At 39.8% G+C, this 15,607-nt stretch overlaps 1 long non-coding RNA gene across 1 annotated transcript; it reads right to left on the bottom strand.

The window, feature by feature from the left end:
• Positions 1-2,292: 2,292 nt before the first annotated feature.
• On the bottom strand, positions 2,293-15,259 carry LOC129533646 (uncharacterized). The gene is made up of 5 exons (XR_008679938.2): positions 14,943-15,259; positions 13,983-14,516; positions 12,718-12,844; positions 10,942-11,025; positions 2,293-4,196 (listed from the first exon to the last, which is right to left on the bottom strand). It is a non-coding gene; the product is annotated as an uncharacterized lncRNA (long non-coding RNA).
• Between the last annotated feature and the right edge of the window lie 348 nt (positions 15,260-15,607).

The raw sequence follows: 15,607 nt of genomic DNA on the forward strand, positions 1-15,607 counted from the left end.
GGAGGGGGGGCGGACAGAGTCTTGCTCTGTCGCTGTTGCCCAGGCTGGAGTGCAGTGGCACAATCTCGGCTCACTGCAACCTCCGCCTACTGGGTTTAAGCAATTCTCCTGCCTCAGCCTCCTGAGTACCTGGGATTACAGGCGTGCGCCACCACGCCAGGCTAATTTTTGTATTTTTAGTAGAGATGGGGTTTCACCATGTTGGTCAGGCTGGTCTCCAACTCCTGACCTCGTGAGCCTCGGCCTCCCAAAGTTCTGGGCTTACATGCATGAGCCACTGCGCCCGTACTCCAGAATTTGATTCTTGTACTTATAATGACCATTCAAATTTATAATCATTAAATTATTGATAATTAGAGAATCACCTACTCCATTTTCTAGATGAGAATATTGAGGCTGAGAGAGGGTGCCTTGACTAAGCAGGCCCTGTTCATTTAAACTGTCACCCTCACCATACAATAATGATGATCTCTCATATCTCCTATTTTATTGGTTCTAAGATATACATTTTTTCACATTAGTGTTTCTGAAATTAGGCTGTACGATGGTTATTAACTCATTTGTGCTGGAGGTTGCAAAATTTTTTGTGTGAAAAATCAGACCTTGGCAATGACCTTGAGCAGTAGGGTGTAAATAACTCCCACAAGCTTAGCGTTCCACTAATAGAACACTAGGCATAAAAGGGTTGTTGTCCAAAAACTACGGCAATTCTCTTTGCTTGCGGCACAACGGAGCATTACACTTCCACAGTCACGTATCCTTTTGAAGTGAAACATGCCCTATGACTTGCTTTGCCAACAGTGTGCTTTCCGAGTGGAAGCCATGGAAAGCCGGTGCTGTTTGCCATGTCCCTGTGCCCCTGGAAATGATCCTGGGAACTTACGACGAACTGGAGCCTCCACTAGTCTGAGTTCCTGTCATGGGCTGAGTTACGTCCTTCGAAATTTCTGTATTGAAGGTCTAACCCCTATACCTTGGGATGTGACTGTATTTGGAGAGCAGGTCTTTAAAGAGGTAGTTAAGTTAGAATGAGGTCACTGGAATGGGTCCTAATCCAATATGACGGTGTCCTTATGAGAAGAAAAGACAAGGACTCAGGAGGGCACAGACAGAAGATAGAGGGAGAGAGGCCTCAGAAGACACCAATGCTGCCGAAGCCTTGATGCCAGACTTCCAGCCTCCAGAAATGTGACAGCATGCTTCTTACATAAGCCACCCGGGCTGTGGTCCTGTGTGGTGGCAGCCCGAGCAAGCTCACAGTTCCTAAGTGACCACAGTGAGCCAAGCCCTAAGTTTAATATGTAATGCAAACTAGAAATAAACTTCAGTTGCGTTAAGCCCTGGAATTTTGTAATTGTTTGTTACTGCAGCTTCACCTACTCTATCCTAACTGAAAAGAATGCCTCTCACAGCTGATAGAATAAGAAAGCATGCTTTCCAGAATTTGATTCTTTTTTTAGGCGGGGAGGTGCGGACAGAGTCTTGCTCTGTCGCCCAGGCTGGAGTGCAGTGGCACAATCTCGGCTCATTGCAACCTCCGCCTACTGGGTTTAAGCAATTCTCCTGCCTCAGCCTCCTGAGTACCTGGGATTACAGACGTGCACCACCACACCAGGCTAATTTTTGTATTTTTAGTAGAGATGGGGTTTCACCATGTTGGTAAGGCTGGTCTCCAACCCCTGACCTCGTGATCCGCCAGCCTCGGCCTCCCAAAGTTCTGGGCTTACAGGCATGAGCCACTGCGCCCGTACTCCAGAATTTGTTAAACCATGGTTTAACAGGCAGCCTTTTTTCTTCCTTAGAGACAATACAATAATCATCTTCTAATCAATAACATTATGTATTAATTGAAACATGATAGCACTTAATAGTTGATAAAAATGTACCATTTTGACTTTGCATTTCAACAATAACAGTTGTAGAAGAAATAAGAATAGCAATAGTATTAATGATAATAGCTAATATATTCAAGCACTAACTTTGTGATAGGCACAATGCTAAACACTTTCCATACTTTATATTTTTAGTCCTCTCAAAAACCCTGTGAGGGGCATTTTATCATCCCCATTCAAAAGTGAGGAAATTTAAAGAGCTAAAATGAACGGCTTCCACCCCTGCACCCTCCTTCCTAGTAAATTTTAGAACTCAAACCAAGGTCTCTAAATCTGGGACCCTGCTTTATTAAATGATGCTGTCTATTGACAAAGTTTCTCTTTTTATTTTGTAAATATCACATATCTTTTATTTCAGAATATGCACTATACTTCATAGTAATAAAACTTTTTTTTTTTTGGTTTAGTCATTTAGGCTTTCCACTGAAATCCAGGAAGCTTTTCTCATGCATCTGATTTAAGACAGTTTCAAATATCTAAATATAGTTAGTTAACCACTGCCTATAAATATGGCGGAATTTTTTATGTGTATTATCCATAGTACATGATATGTCATTTTTTGTTGTTCTTGCTGAAAAACAAAAAACAAAAAAACGACCATCCTACACACTGTGGGATGATTTATTCGATTGTTGTTATTCATGGCTAGGAAAAACTTAGAATGCTCAAAATAAGCAAAAACATTTCTGCAGCTGCTACAGATGGCCTACTCCCCAAGACTAGGCTGGCCCTGAACACCAACAGTCATGCAGAAGTGCCAGCCTCATATTGAAGCTATTAGCACTTTCAAGGAGCGCATGCTGCGGGTGTGTGTGAGGGGGGGCGGTGTCTCTGTGAAAATTCTGATGACTGGTAGAGTGCCCAAGCGAATCTTTGACCCTGAAGTCAGCCCCAGTCTTGGGGCCCCTCACATGCAAGAGCACCTTTTCTCATGCAACTGGAGCTGTGTGGAGCAGGGAAGGATGAGGTGTTAAGAGAGTCCTAATGAGCCATGTCACAGATGTGTAAAACAGCTGGAGGGATGATGTCACCACGCTCCACGCTCACCCCGCCGCCTCTGCTACTTGCTGCCGTTATTAGAAACAGACACTGGAGGAGGGCGCCTAGAATACGCACCCGTCCCCTTCTCGACCACTCTCTGGTCCTAATTAGGTAGGCTGGGCCCCAGCTGTGCACGTAAACCTCACCAGGTGACTCCAAACCGTCTAGGCTTCTAATCCAGATGAGTCCTGCTCCAGCTTGCACTAGAGAGAGGCCATCTTCAGTGGAAGATTGATTGTACTTGTTACATTAAAAGCCTGACCTCCGGGTGGGTGGGGAGAAAAATTAAATTCTTAGGGAAAGGATCTGAAAAGGATTGCAATTAATCACAAACTCTGGACATTTTCAATTAAGAGTGCAATTCTTAACACGCCTGATGTCTGATGATGTCAGATTCTGTCATGGCTGTGAGTTTAAGACTTGTTTTCCAAAACAAACATGAGGAATCATCCTGTCTTGTGCTAACTCCAAACATACACGTTTTCTCCTTCTTTAATCTGGAAAAGGAGCCACTGAAGTGCCTACTATGTGCCAAGTGGTTACATAGAGTGGCTCATTCAATCCTTTAACAACCCTAGGAAAGATTGTTATAGATGAAGTTGAGCTCAGAGAGGAGAAGCGACTTATCTAAAATCACACAGCAAGTAAGTGGAGTGGAATTTGAATCCAGGCCAGCCATCCTACAGATCATGTCCCTGGCTTCCCCAACCACACTTAACCACCCCCATCTCCATCCTAGTTCAGTTTCTTTGTTATATGTTACCATACAACTGGATTTCCTTTCCTTCAGAACACTGACCACAGTTATAAGTTTGTTAGTGTAATTAGGTAAATCTTCCCCTTCTGACTGTATGCTCCATGAGGACAGAGCCCACATCTGATTTTGCTAGCCATCCATCAGTCATCTCACCCTCTTCATTCTTGAAAGCCGAGTCAAGATTTCATTCTGTTGTATACCTCTTTTTCAAAGGACTTAAGGACAATCCAATAAGGACAAATCCAATCCAAGTCTAAACCACTCACAGTGGCCCCTTTCCTTTGTCAGTATTTGACTGACAATATGGGCACAAGGGCCAGTTCTGGCCAAAGAAGTAAGATGGGAAGTGAGCTGGTGGAACTCTGGGGAAAGTTTTTCTGCTCTTAAAAGCAAAAGCCTGGGAAGAGCGAGCCTCTCGTCTTCCTCTTGATATTGTCATGTCTGCATGAGACCCTTGATACTGTAGCAGTCGTGTGTGTACAAGAAGAGCCAGTGGAGGAGCAAATCTATAGAGAAAATAAGGGAAAGAGAAAAAGAGCATGAATACTTGATGATGTGGGAGTTGTGAGAATTAAGTAACATTCATTCATCTTGCTGTTATTTATTGAGTGGCTACTAAATATCAGGCAACAGGAGTGTAGCAGTGAACAAAATTAAAATGGTCCTTGCCCTTATGAAGCCTCCTCTAGTGAGGAGGACAGGCATTAAATAAATAAACATATTGATATACAATTACAGGGAGTTACATTTCCAGGAGAGTAACTTGTAGTATAATAACCTTCCTGCAAGTCACAATACACACTCTGGACAAAACAACAATTTGAAGGCAATTGTTACCTTTTTACCAAAAGAAGACAGAAACTGGAAAGAGGTTGACTCTATTTTTGCCTTAAAATGCTTTCCAGTTTATGTATCTATCCCAGAGTGGCTAGAACTCAAGCAAAAAGCCTCAGCTGGCTTGAGGAGTCAGAGGATGCAGTTTGGAGCTGCCAGAAAGGTAGAAAGTGAAGAAGAAATGCGGAAAAAGAGGGAGCAATGAAATGTGAAACCCTAAAAACCTAAATTAAAAACTCTACTTCAAATTCTTGTTGACTCATGCACTGTGCATGTGTAAGGAAGACTGCAAGGTTCTTAGCAAAAAGCAACAGCTGGGAAGTTGGAGAAATTGAGCAGTCCAGCTGTTATTCAACACAAGAAAAACTGAGTTTGGAGTTTGAACTTAACCAAGGTAATGCCTTGCTGGAACAAAAATAACACTCTTCAAAGGAAGATAACTGAATCCAGAGGCTCTACAAGGTACTGTTCAAAACTTCCAGTATAGGCCGGGCGTGGTGGCTTATGCCTGTAATCCCAGCACTTTGGGAGGCCAAGGCAGGCAGATCATGAGGTCAGGAGATCGAGACCATCCTGGCTAACACGGTGAAACCCCGTCTCTACTAAAAATAGAAAAAGTTAGCCAGGCATGGTTTTGGGCGCCTGTAGTCCCAGCTACTCGGGAGGCTGAGGCAGAAGAATGGCATGAACCCAGGAGGTGGAGCTTGCAGTGAGCCAAGATCGCGCCACTGTACTCCAGCCTGGGTGACAGAGCAAGACTCCATCTGAAAAAAGAAAAAACCCTCCAGTATAAAATGAAGCATTACTAGATATACAAAGAAATGGAAAAGTGTGAGTTGTAATCAAGAGAAGAAAACAGGCAATAGAAACCAACCCCAAGACAATTCAAATGTTTGAATGAGCAGAAGAGCATTTCAAAGCATGAATTAGAAATAAGTTCAAGGATTTAAAGAAAAACACTGTCATAATGATAGAATAGTTGAGGAATCTCAGCAAAGAAACTAAAACTATTTTTAAAAACCAAATAGAAATTCTAGAATTAAGAACGATAATATATAAATGAAAAATTTACTGAGTGGGTTTAACAGCAGATTAGAGATGAAAATATAAAGAATCAGTGAACTTGAAAATAGATCATAGGCATTATCTAATCTGTAGAAAAGAGAGGGAAAAGCAGATAAAATAAACAGAGCTTCAATAGCCTGTAAAAATATATCTACCTGTGTAACACCTTTACCTAGTAATTTTGTGGAAAATGAAACAAAAAGCTCAGAAAACACATGCAGGATAAATACAATTATACCCAGCCACATCACAGTGAAACTCCTGTGATAAATAGAAAATCTTTTTAGCAGCCAGAGGAAAATAACACTATGCAAAAGAATAACTATAAAAATGATTACTAACTTCTCACAAAAAGCAATAAAGACCAGAGACAATGGAAGGGCATCTTTATGATACTGAAAGAAAAAAAAAAAGGTCAACCCAGGATCTTAATCAAAAATATCCTTCAAAAAGGAAGTAAAATAAATATTTTACAAGTAAATAAAAATGTACAGGTTTTTTTTTTTTGCCAGTCAGCTTAGAATACAAGAAATTATAAACTAAACTTTTTCAGGATGAAAAGAAAGGACATCAGGTGGAAACCCAGATCTACAAGAATGAGTGAAGAGCACTAGAAATAATAAATATGTGAGTGTAAAAGATTATTTTTTCTGCTCTTAATTTTTTTAATGGCAGTTTAAAGAAAAAAAACCCATATGCTGTGGGATTTACACATGTGTATATGCAATATACATTATAATAATGGCACAAAGGATAGGGTTAATTAAACTATAATCTTGGAATAATGTTTCTTATGGGAATTTATACAATATTAACTCAATAGTCTCTGATAACTTAAGGATGCATAGTGTAATCCCTAGAGCAATTTCTACAAAATACAAAGAGATATAGCTAAAAATACAACAGAAAAATTAAAATGAGATTCTAAGAAGTATTTGACTAACCCAAATAATATAGGAGAAGAAAAATAGAGGAGCAAAAACAGACAAAAATATGTAGAACAAGTAAAAAAAGTAATAGGCCAAAATCCAACCATATCAATATTTGCATTAAATTTCAATAGACTAAAAAACCACTTCCATTAAAAGGTGGAATATATGAAGACCCAGCTATATGCAGTCTACAAAAAAAGAATTCTTAACTGTAACCACACAGATGGCTTGAAAGAAAAATAACAGAAAAAGATATATCTGCAAACCACAAGCAAAAAAAACTGGATTGCTATATTAATTTCAGACACCCTAGCCTTCAGGGAGAGGACAATTACCAGAAATACAGAAGGGTGTTTAGAAATGATAAAAGAGTCAATTCATCAGGAAGACGTTAACAATCATAAATGTGAATGAGCCTATTAACAGTGTTTCCAGATACATGAAGTAAAACTAACAGAATTAGGGGGAGAAACAGACCAATTCAAAAATCATGTTGGACATTTTAACACCTTTTTCTTAGTAAGTGATAGACAGAAATCATAAAAATATAGGAGACCTAAACAAGACTATTGACTACATTTGCCTAATTGACATTTATAGAACACTACACCCAACTGCTGTTGAATAACCAAATGCAGGCCCATAAAACACACGTCAGAGGATTTCAAAAGATTGTACTCTAACAGTATGTTTTATGATGACACCAGAATTAAATTAGAAAGTAATAACAGTATTTAGAAAGCTTCAAATATTTGGAAATTAAGCAACACATTTTTAACCTTATATTCAAAGAAGAAGTAATAAACCAAATCAAATTGTATTTTGAACTGAGTAATAACAGAAATACAATATATCAAAATTTATTAGATTTAGCTAAATTATCACTTACAGGGAAATGTGTAGATGTAAGTGCTTCTATGGAAAAGGAGAAAAGTTTAAAATCAATTAAGTTTCCACCTTAAAATGTTATGGAAAGGCAGGCAAGTTAAATACAAAACACATAGAAGATAAAATAAGTACAGAGTTCAGTGAGATAGAAAACAGACAAACAATGAAGAAATTAACAAAACCAACGGCTGCTCAGCTGCTTTTTTAAACAGACTAAATAAGTTGATTAATCCTTAGCAATTCTCACCAAGAAAAAAAGAAAATACAAATTACCAATATCAGGAATAAAAGAGAGTATATAAGTACAAACTCTAAATACATCAAAATGATAAAAGGATATTTTGAAAAATTTTATTGCAATAAATTCCACAACTGAGATGAAATTATCAAATTCCTTTTAAAAATGTCATTATAACTTTGCAGGATAAAATGGAATATTCAAATATCCCTATATACACAGAAAATTAATTATTATCAAAACCCTTCCCAAAAGGAAAACTTGAAGCACAGATAGTTTCACTGGTGAATATTAAAAATCATTTAAGGAAAAGTAATATCAATCTTTTATAAACTTTGAAGAAGTCAACATAACCTTAACACCAAAATATGACAAAAATATTACAAGAAAAGAATATTACAGACCAATCTGTCTCATAAACATAGACACAAAAATCTTTGGATAAAATATTGGCAAATTGAATTCAGTGATACATAAAGAGTACATTACATAATAACCAACTGGGGTCTATCCCAAGCATGCAAGGTTGGTTTAACATTCCAAAGTCAATAAACATAATTAACTCTATTAACAGAATAAAGAAGGTAATTGATGATTAAAAAGCATTGGCAAAATTAAACACCCATTCATTGTAAAATCTCTCAGCAAACTAGGAAAAGAAAAGAAGTTTTTCAATCTGATGAAGGTTATCTATAGAAAGCATAAAAGTAAGATTATAGTAAATGGTGAAATATTAAATATTTTTCTTAAGATCAGGTACAGGACAAAAATGTCTCTCTCAACACTTATATTCCACGTATCAGTGAATATCTTCACCAGTGTAATAATTCAAGAAAAGAACACAAAGATAAGAAGGAGGAAACAAGTAAAATTACTTCTGTTTAAATGTGACATCATTATTAATATAGAAGATCCTAAGAAATACATAAAATGACTCTGAGAACTATGAGTGAATTTAGCAAGGTCATAGGATACAAAGTCAATATTTGAAAATCAATTGTATGTCTATACATTAGCAGCAAACATTGAAAAATGAAATTTAGAAAGCCCATTTCCAACAGTATCAAAAAAGTAAATACTTAGGGATAAATTTAACAAAAGGTGTGTAAGACCCTTACACTAAACACCAAAATATTGCTAAGAGAAATATTTTTAACTAAATAATGGATAGATATGCCATGCTTATGAAATGGAAGACTTGGGATTCATAATCAGTTTTCAGTTCTTCCTGAACAAATCTACTGAGTCAACATGATCCCAGTCATAATCTCAATAGATTTTGTTCAGGTTGCATTAATTCAGTGTCTGGTGTCTTCTTGCTGTGTCCTTACATAGTGGAGAGGATAAATTAGCTCTCTGGGGTCTCCTTTATAAGGGCACTAGTCCCAGTTATGAGGGACCTAATCACCTCCCAAAGGTCCCATCTCCTAATAGGATCACCTTGAGGGTTAGGATTTCAACATATGAATGGGTAGGAGGAATAAACATTCTGACCATAACAAATGGCAAAAGGATGGACAATTCCGTGGAAAATAACTGAGAGTTCAGAAATAGAACTACGTGTATACAATCAACAGGTTGTTGTGTTTTTGTTTTTTAACAAAGGTTCTAAAGACTGGAGAAAAGAAAGTATTTTTTTAACAAGTGCTGCAACAACTAGTTATCTATATTAGAAAAAAAATGACCCCTATTTCCCACCACACACAAGACTAAGAAAATATTTGCAAAAACAAATCTGACAACTGATTAGTATCCAGAATATACAGAGAACTTCTACAACTCCATAACAAAAATATTTTAATTACTTTATTGCCAAAAGACTCAAAAAGACATTTCACAAAGAAAGATAAACAAATGACCTTTGAACATAGAAAAAACTACTCAATATTATTAGTCAGCCAGAGAAAAGCAAATTAAAACAATGAGATATTAATACCTCTACATGGCCACTAGCATGGCTAAACTTCAAAATACTGACAACCGTAAATGTAAGCTAGGATGTGAAGCAATAAGAATGCTCATACATTGTTGGTAGGAATACAGAATGGTACAACTACTTCAGAAAATGATTTGCCTGTTTCTTATAAACAAATATATGTGAATTATACTTCAGTAAGGCTACTACAAAAAACATGAAAAAAGTTAAATATATATCCACCCTATAATCCAGCAATTCCACTTCTAGGTATTTATCCAAGAAAATGAATATATATGTTCACAACAACACTTACACATGAATCCTCATAGCAGCTTTCATCATTATAGACCCAAACTGGCAATAACCCAAATATCCTTCAACAGGAGAATAAATAAACAAAGTATGGTATATTTATAAAATGGAGTACTGCTTAGCACAAAAAAGGAACAAACTACTGACACATGCAACAACATAAATTCCTCTCACGAGGAATGTTATAGTGAAGAAACTTGGTAGGCAGCTCTTTAACCAAGTGAGCAGAAGTAACAACACCAACATTGGGACAAATGAACCCCATGTGCTTCCCAGTTTGAGGCCTTGAAAAATACACATCACTTTGGTAGTATTCTTGCCAAGAAATGCATAATGTGAATATAATTGTTAGGAACCAGGAGATAAATTCAAATTTAGAGCCCTTCTGCAAAGTAACTGGCCTTGTATTTCAAAAGGGTGATAAGCATGGAAGATAAGGAAGGACAGAGGGCCTATTCTATATTAAAGAAGGCTGAAAGACATGACAATAAATGCAATCCTGGTCCTGAATTGGCTCCTGGACTGGGAAAAAACGGCTATTAACAACTAGATTGTTGGGTCAACTGATAAGATTTGAATGTAGTCTGTGGATTAGATGACAGAATTATACTCATGTTAATTTTCCTGAGTTTGAGCATTGCATTGTTGTTATATCAGAGCACACCTTTTTTCTTAGACAAGCAAGACACACTGAAGTATTTAGGGACAAAGTGGCATAATATATATATATATATATATATATATGCAGAGAGAGAGGAGAATGAATGAATAAATAAATGAACGACAAAGTAAAGGGGCTATATGTAAACAATTGCTGAATCATGGTAAAGAATATTCAAGGATTCTTTTTTTATTTTTTATTTATTTATTTATTTTATTATACTTCAAGTTCTAGGGTACATGTGCACAACGTGCAAGTTTGATACATAGGTATACATGCGCCATGTTGGTTTCCTACACCCATCAACTCGTCATTGACATTAGGTACTTCTCCTAATGCTATCCCTCCCTCAGCCCCACACCCCCTGCCCTGTGTCCAAGTGTTCACATTGTTCAATACCCACCTATGAGTGAGAACACACGGTGTTTGGTTTTCTGTCCTTGTGTTAGTTTGCTGAGAATGATGGCTTCCAGCTTCATCCATGTAACTGCAAAGGACATGAACTCATCTATTCAAGGATTCTTTACATCGTTCTTGTGACTTCTCAATAAGTTTGAAATTACACCAGACTTAAAAGTCGGCCAGGTGCAGTGGCTCACACCTGTAATCCCAGCACTTTGGGAGGCTGAGGCAGGCAGATCACTTGAGCCCAGGTGTTTGAGACCAGCCTGGGCAACACGGTGAAGCCACATCTCTACAAAAAATACAAAACACTAGCAGGGCATGGTGGTGCATGCCTGTAGTCCCAGCTACTTGGGTGTCTGAGGCAGGAGCATCATTTGAGCCCAGGGGGTCAAGGCTGCAGTGAGCCAAAATCACACTACTGCACTCCAGCCTGGGTGACAGAGTAAGACACTGTCTCCAGGAAAAAAAAAAATTAAAAGTCAAAAAGCATGCAATTACACATTTTGATACATGCAATGAAGAGATAATGCATGTAAGGTACTTAGCCCAGGGTAAGCACCTAATAGCAGCTATTGTTCTTGTAGGTAGAAGAAATGGGAAGGAGCTGTGTACCCACTCACACAGAAGGTAACTCGGCTAGCTTTTTGCCCAGCTCTCTCCTTATGGATAAGATAGATGAGACCAAGAGATGGGGAGCTCCTGATGAGTGGCAAAGTTCTGTTTTTTGTTTGTTTTCTACCCTATATCAGGAATATCCACAGTGTCCAGGGAAATGTGAGCTATATGATAATTTACATTAATAATAATGAGGAGATATTTTTAAATAGGCTTTAGCAGTTATATAACGCAATGCAAAAATCCAAGTATATCGGCTTTATTTCTGCAGTGATATACAGTGATAGGCCCAGAACTAGTGATGGTTTAATCCTTAAAGCGTTGAGTCTACACTCATGTAATCAACATGTCTGCCACTTTCCTGGAGATATTGACTGAGGCTGCAGTGAGCTGTGACTGTGCAACTGCACTCCAGCCTGGGCAACAGAGCGAGACCTTGTCCCCAAAAAGGTGGCAATTGGTCAGGACCCTGGTCAGGACCCTGGTCAAGACCCATTAGGTAGAAAGTGACAGAAAACACAACCTAGAATGGGCTAAGCTAAAATGTGTGTAAATAAAGAGTCCAGGCTCAGATGGTTTCATGCATGGCTTGACTCAGCACCTTAGACCCTGGGAGCTGGTCTTTCTCTGTCTCTATGTTCCACTCTGGCCTCCTGAGTTTGCAAGATGGCAAAACGGCTGCTGTAACTATGAACTTCCCTCATCTAAGGCCCCAACTCAGAAGGAAAGGGTAAATGCCTACCAGAGTGGCTTAAATAATAGCCTTAGGGTAGTCTGTGATTGGCCCAGTTCGGTTTTCTTTGAAGCCCCCTCCTCAACCAATTAATCTGATTAGGAATATAACACACAATGGGTGTCTTGTGCCAAAGTTAAATACTCAATTCTTGGGGCTGCTGTTATCTCTTCTGACCCTTCCCCAACTCCATGTACACACACCTCCAAACCTCAGATAGCACCTGAACCAAACGGAACTAATCCACAGGCCTACTGAGAGCCAATCAGATTCCCTGTGACAGAACAATTACACAAGTAATTATTACCCCAAGTCCTCATGCCTCCCAGTAGCCATGCCCTTTGTAATGTGACTTTGTAGCTTCTCTCATCAAGAGGTGAAGCCTGTTTCCCCCGCCCTTGAATCTGGATTGGCCTTGTAACTTACTTTAGACAAGAGAATGCAGCAGAAGGAATGGTATTATAGTTCTCAGAGTAAGGCCCAAGACCTGAGTCCTTCCACCTTCTCACTTGCTTGCATCTCTGCTTCTGTATGAGGACATGAGCAAGCTAACCTGTTGGAGGATAAGCCACATAGAGCAGCGCCAAGTCAGCCCATTTGTCTGAGGTGAGGTCCAGACATATGAGAGCACCTATCCAAGACTTACAAAGCCACCCAGCTAACCCAAAGCCGACCACAGATACATGAGTGAGTCTCACCAAGCTCAGGTCAACGCAGCTGAACCACTTAGCAACCCTTAGACTAGTGGGCGAAAATCAATGTTTATTGTTGTATGACACCGAAGTGTTAATGATCGTTACACAGCATTAGTGTGGCAACAGATAACCTATACACTGCCCCCTCCAAAAGCATCAGAGAGCCCCAGAGCCAGCAGTCTTGGTGGATGGTGCTGAACTTGTAGAGTCATATGGAGATGAGGCAGGAGGTGGTGCCAAAATCTTGGTGGAGGCCAAACTTGTGGAGACACAGAAACCACAGGCCAGACACAGCAGTTCACATCTGTAATCCCAGCACTGTGGGAGGCTGAGACAGGTGGATCACCTGAGGTCAGGAGTTTGAGAGCAACCTGGCCAACATGGTGAAACCCCATCTCTACTAAAAATACAAAAAATTAGCTGGGCATGGCGGTGGGCGCCCATAATCCCAGCTACTCAGGAGGCTGAGGCAGGAGAATTGTTTGAACCCAGGAGGCGGAGGTTGCAGTGAGCCAAGGTCACGCCATTGTACTCCAGCCTGGGCAACAAGAGTGAAACTCCATCTCAAAAAAAAAAAAAAAAAAAAAAAAGCAAGAAAGAAAGAAAAAGGAAAAAGATAAAGAAACCACAAAGAGGCAGGGAGGCTGGCCTGCTGCCTCCCAGAGAGAGCAGAGATGGGACCACAAAGGGAGAAATGGGAAGACGAGCTGTCAGCCTGCTTTCTAGTTCCCACAGGTTGAGCTTTACTCTCTGTGCTTTCTTCTGATGAGAATCCCCTTCTTAATCCTCAGTTAGTCACCCTTTTATATGAGTGATTTTAAATGGGTTTCTGTTCCTTAAAGCCATCCTTTATTACTATGGGGTAGATAGAGCTCTATGTTTGCCACCCTATAAAAAAAAGAATGAATTTCACATATACATGTGAGCCCAAACACTACCCAGAGCTTGACCACATGGTGAGAAACATCAGGATATAGTTCTAGGATCTATGCTCACCTCCACCAGCAAGGCCACTGGGGCTTCTAGTAGGCACCATTTTCATTTCACCCCAGCAGGTCTTCTTGAAACTCAGCCACACAGATAATTCAGGTGTCCGATCATCAGACCCATCTCCAGGTCTGTACAGCAAAGGCAGCCACTGAAACCTTCCCCAAGAAGTCTGAGATTCGGTCCTGAAAGCAGATCCATTTCCACAGAATGGCAGTGGGTCCTTCCAAACCTGCGATTCCCAAGTGGTCAGGGTAGTTGGGCAATGAAATATGAACTCAGCTTCCAGTTGCTGAATGCATGCATCCAGTTTGAATGTGGACTTCTGCAATTCGGTTGACAAAAGAGTGTGTGATAGAGTTTCTTTTTCCTGCACTCTCAACTACAGATTTACTCAGATGTCTTTTCACATCATTAAGAAAGTACAAAGCTGGGCGTGGTGGCTCACACTTGTAATGCCAGCTCTTTGAGAGGCCAAAGCGGGAGGATTGCTTGAGCCTAGGAGTTCGAGGCCAGCCTGGGCAACATGGTGAAAACCCAACTCTACAAAATAAAAAATAGAAAATTAGCTGGGCGTGGTGGCATGCCTATAGTCACAGCTACTTGGGAGGCGGAGGCAGGAGGATCACTTGAGCCCAGGAGATCAGGGCCGCAGTGAGCTATGATCACACCACTGCATTCCAGCCTGGATGACAGAGTGAGACCCTGTCTTGAAAAAAGAGAATAAAAAAAATAAAGTATAGTTATGAGGAGTCACTGGAGAGGCGGTTGGGGCATGAAGGCTGGGGGATTGTTCAACAGGTCAGGCCTCTTGGAGGTTCTAAAATCTCAAAATTCTTGGATTTGAGGAATTCCAAAATTTCCCCCAGAAAGCTGCATAAAAGTAAATGGGTGCTTTATATGCAGCTCAAACTTCTCTCAAATATCCCCAAACTGACAATAGAAAGGCACAAATATGAAAGAACTCACCATTTCCATGGATTTCCTCTGCCCTCACATCTTGCAATGAATCTCATCTGTGGAATTCACAGCACAGACCTTTCTGATACTTGAAGGATGAAAGGAGAATCTGGTGGCCTCATTTTCTGACTCAAGGAAAGGGTTAAAACCATTTTTCCTTTTCCCTGCAGGTGCCCCCTCTGGGGCAAATGAACTCAGCTTTTCCATGTTTAGACCAAAGGCCTCAAATTCCTTCCTGGCAGGTGTTCATGTATGTGAGCAAATTAGATTTTGAAAGTCTTTTTTGCCACAAGTCTCAGGCCAGCAATGTAGGCTGTATGTTGGAAGTCCCAGGCTAGCCAGCGCCACCTCTCCGAGGCACTGCAAGCTGGAGCAGATGAAAAAGGCAAGTAAGAAAACATGGAATTCAGAATCAGAAAAGCCTGGCTTCAAATTCCAGCATTGCCACTCTGCAGCTGGGCAACTTTTGACACATCACCCAGCTCCCTGAGCCTCAGTGTCCTCATTTGGAAAACAGGGATAATAACGCTTTCCTCACCGGGGTGTTTGAGGATCTGACAAGATGTCACATGTCAAGTGTCTGGCTCTTACTTAGTATTTAATAAGTGGTTGTGTGTTATGCTGGGTTCTTGATTGCAAGCCATGTGGTAATCAAGTGGAATTTATTGGAAGGC

The sequence above is a fragment of the Gorilla gorilla genome, chromosome 4 (genome assembly GCF_029281585.2).
Source record: "Gorilla gorilla gorilla isolate KB3781 chromosome 4, NHGRI_mGorGor1-v2.1_pri, whole genome shotgun sequence".
NCBI classification, from domain to species: Eukaryota; Metazoa; Chordata; class Mammalia; order Primates; family Hominidae; genus Gorilla; species Gorilla gorilla.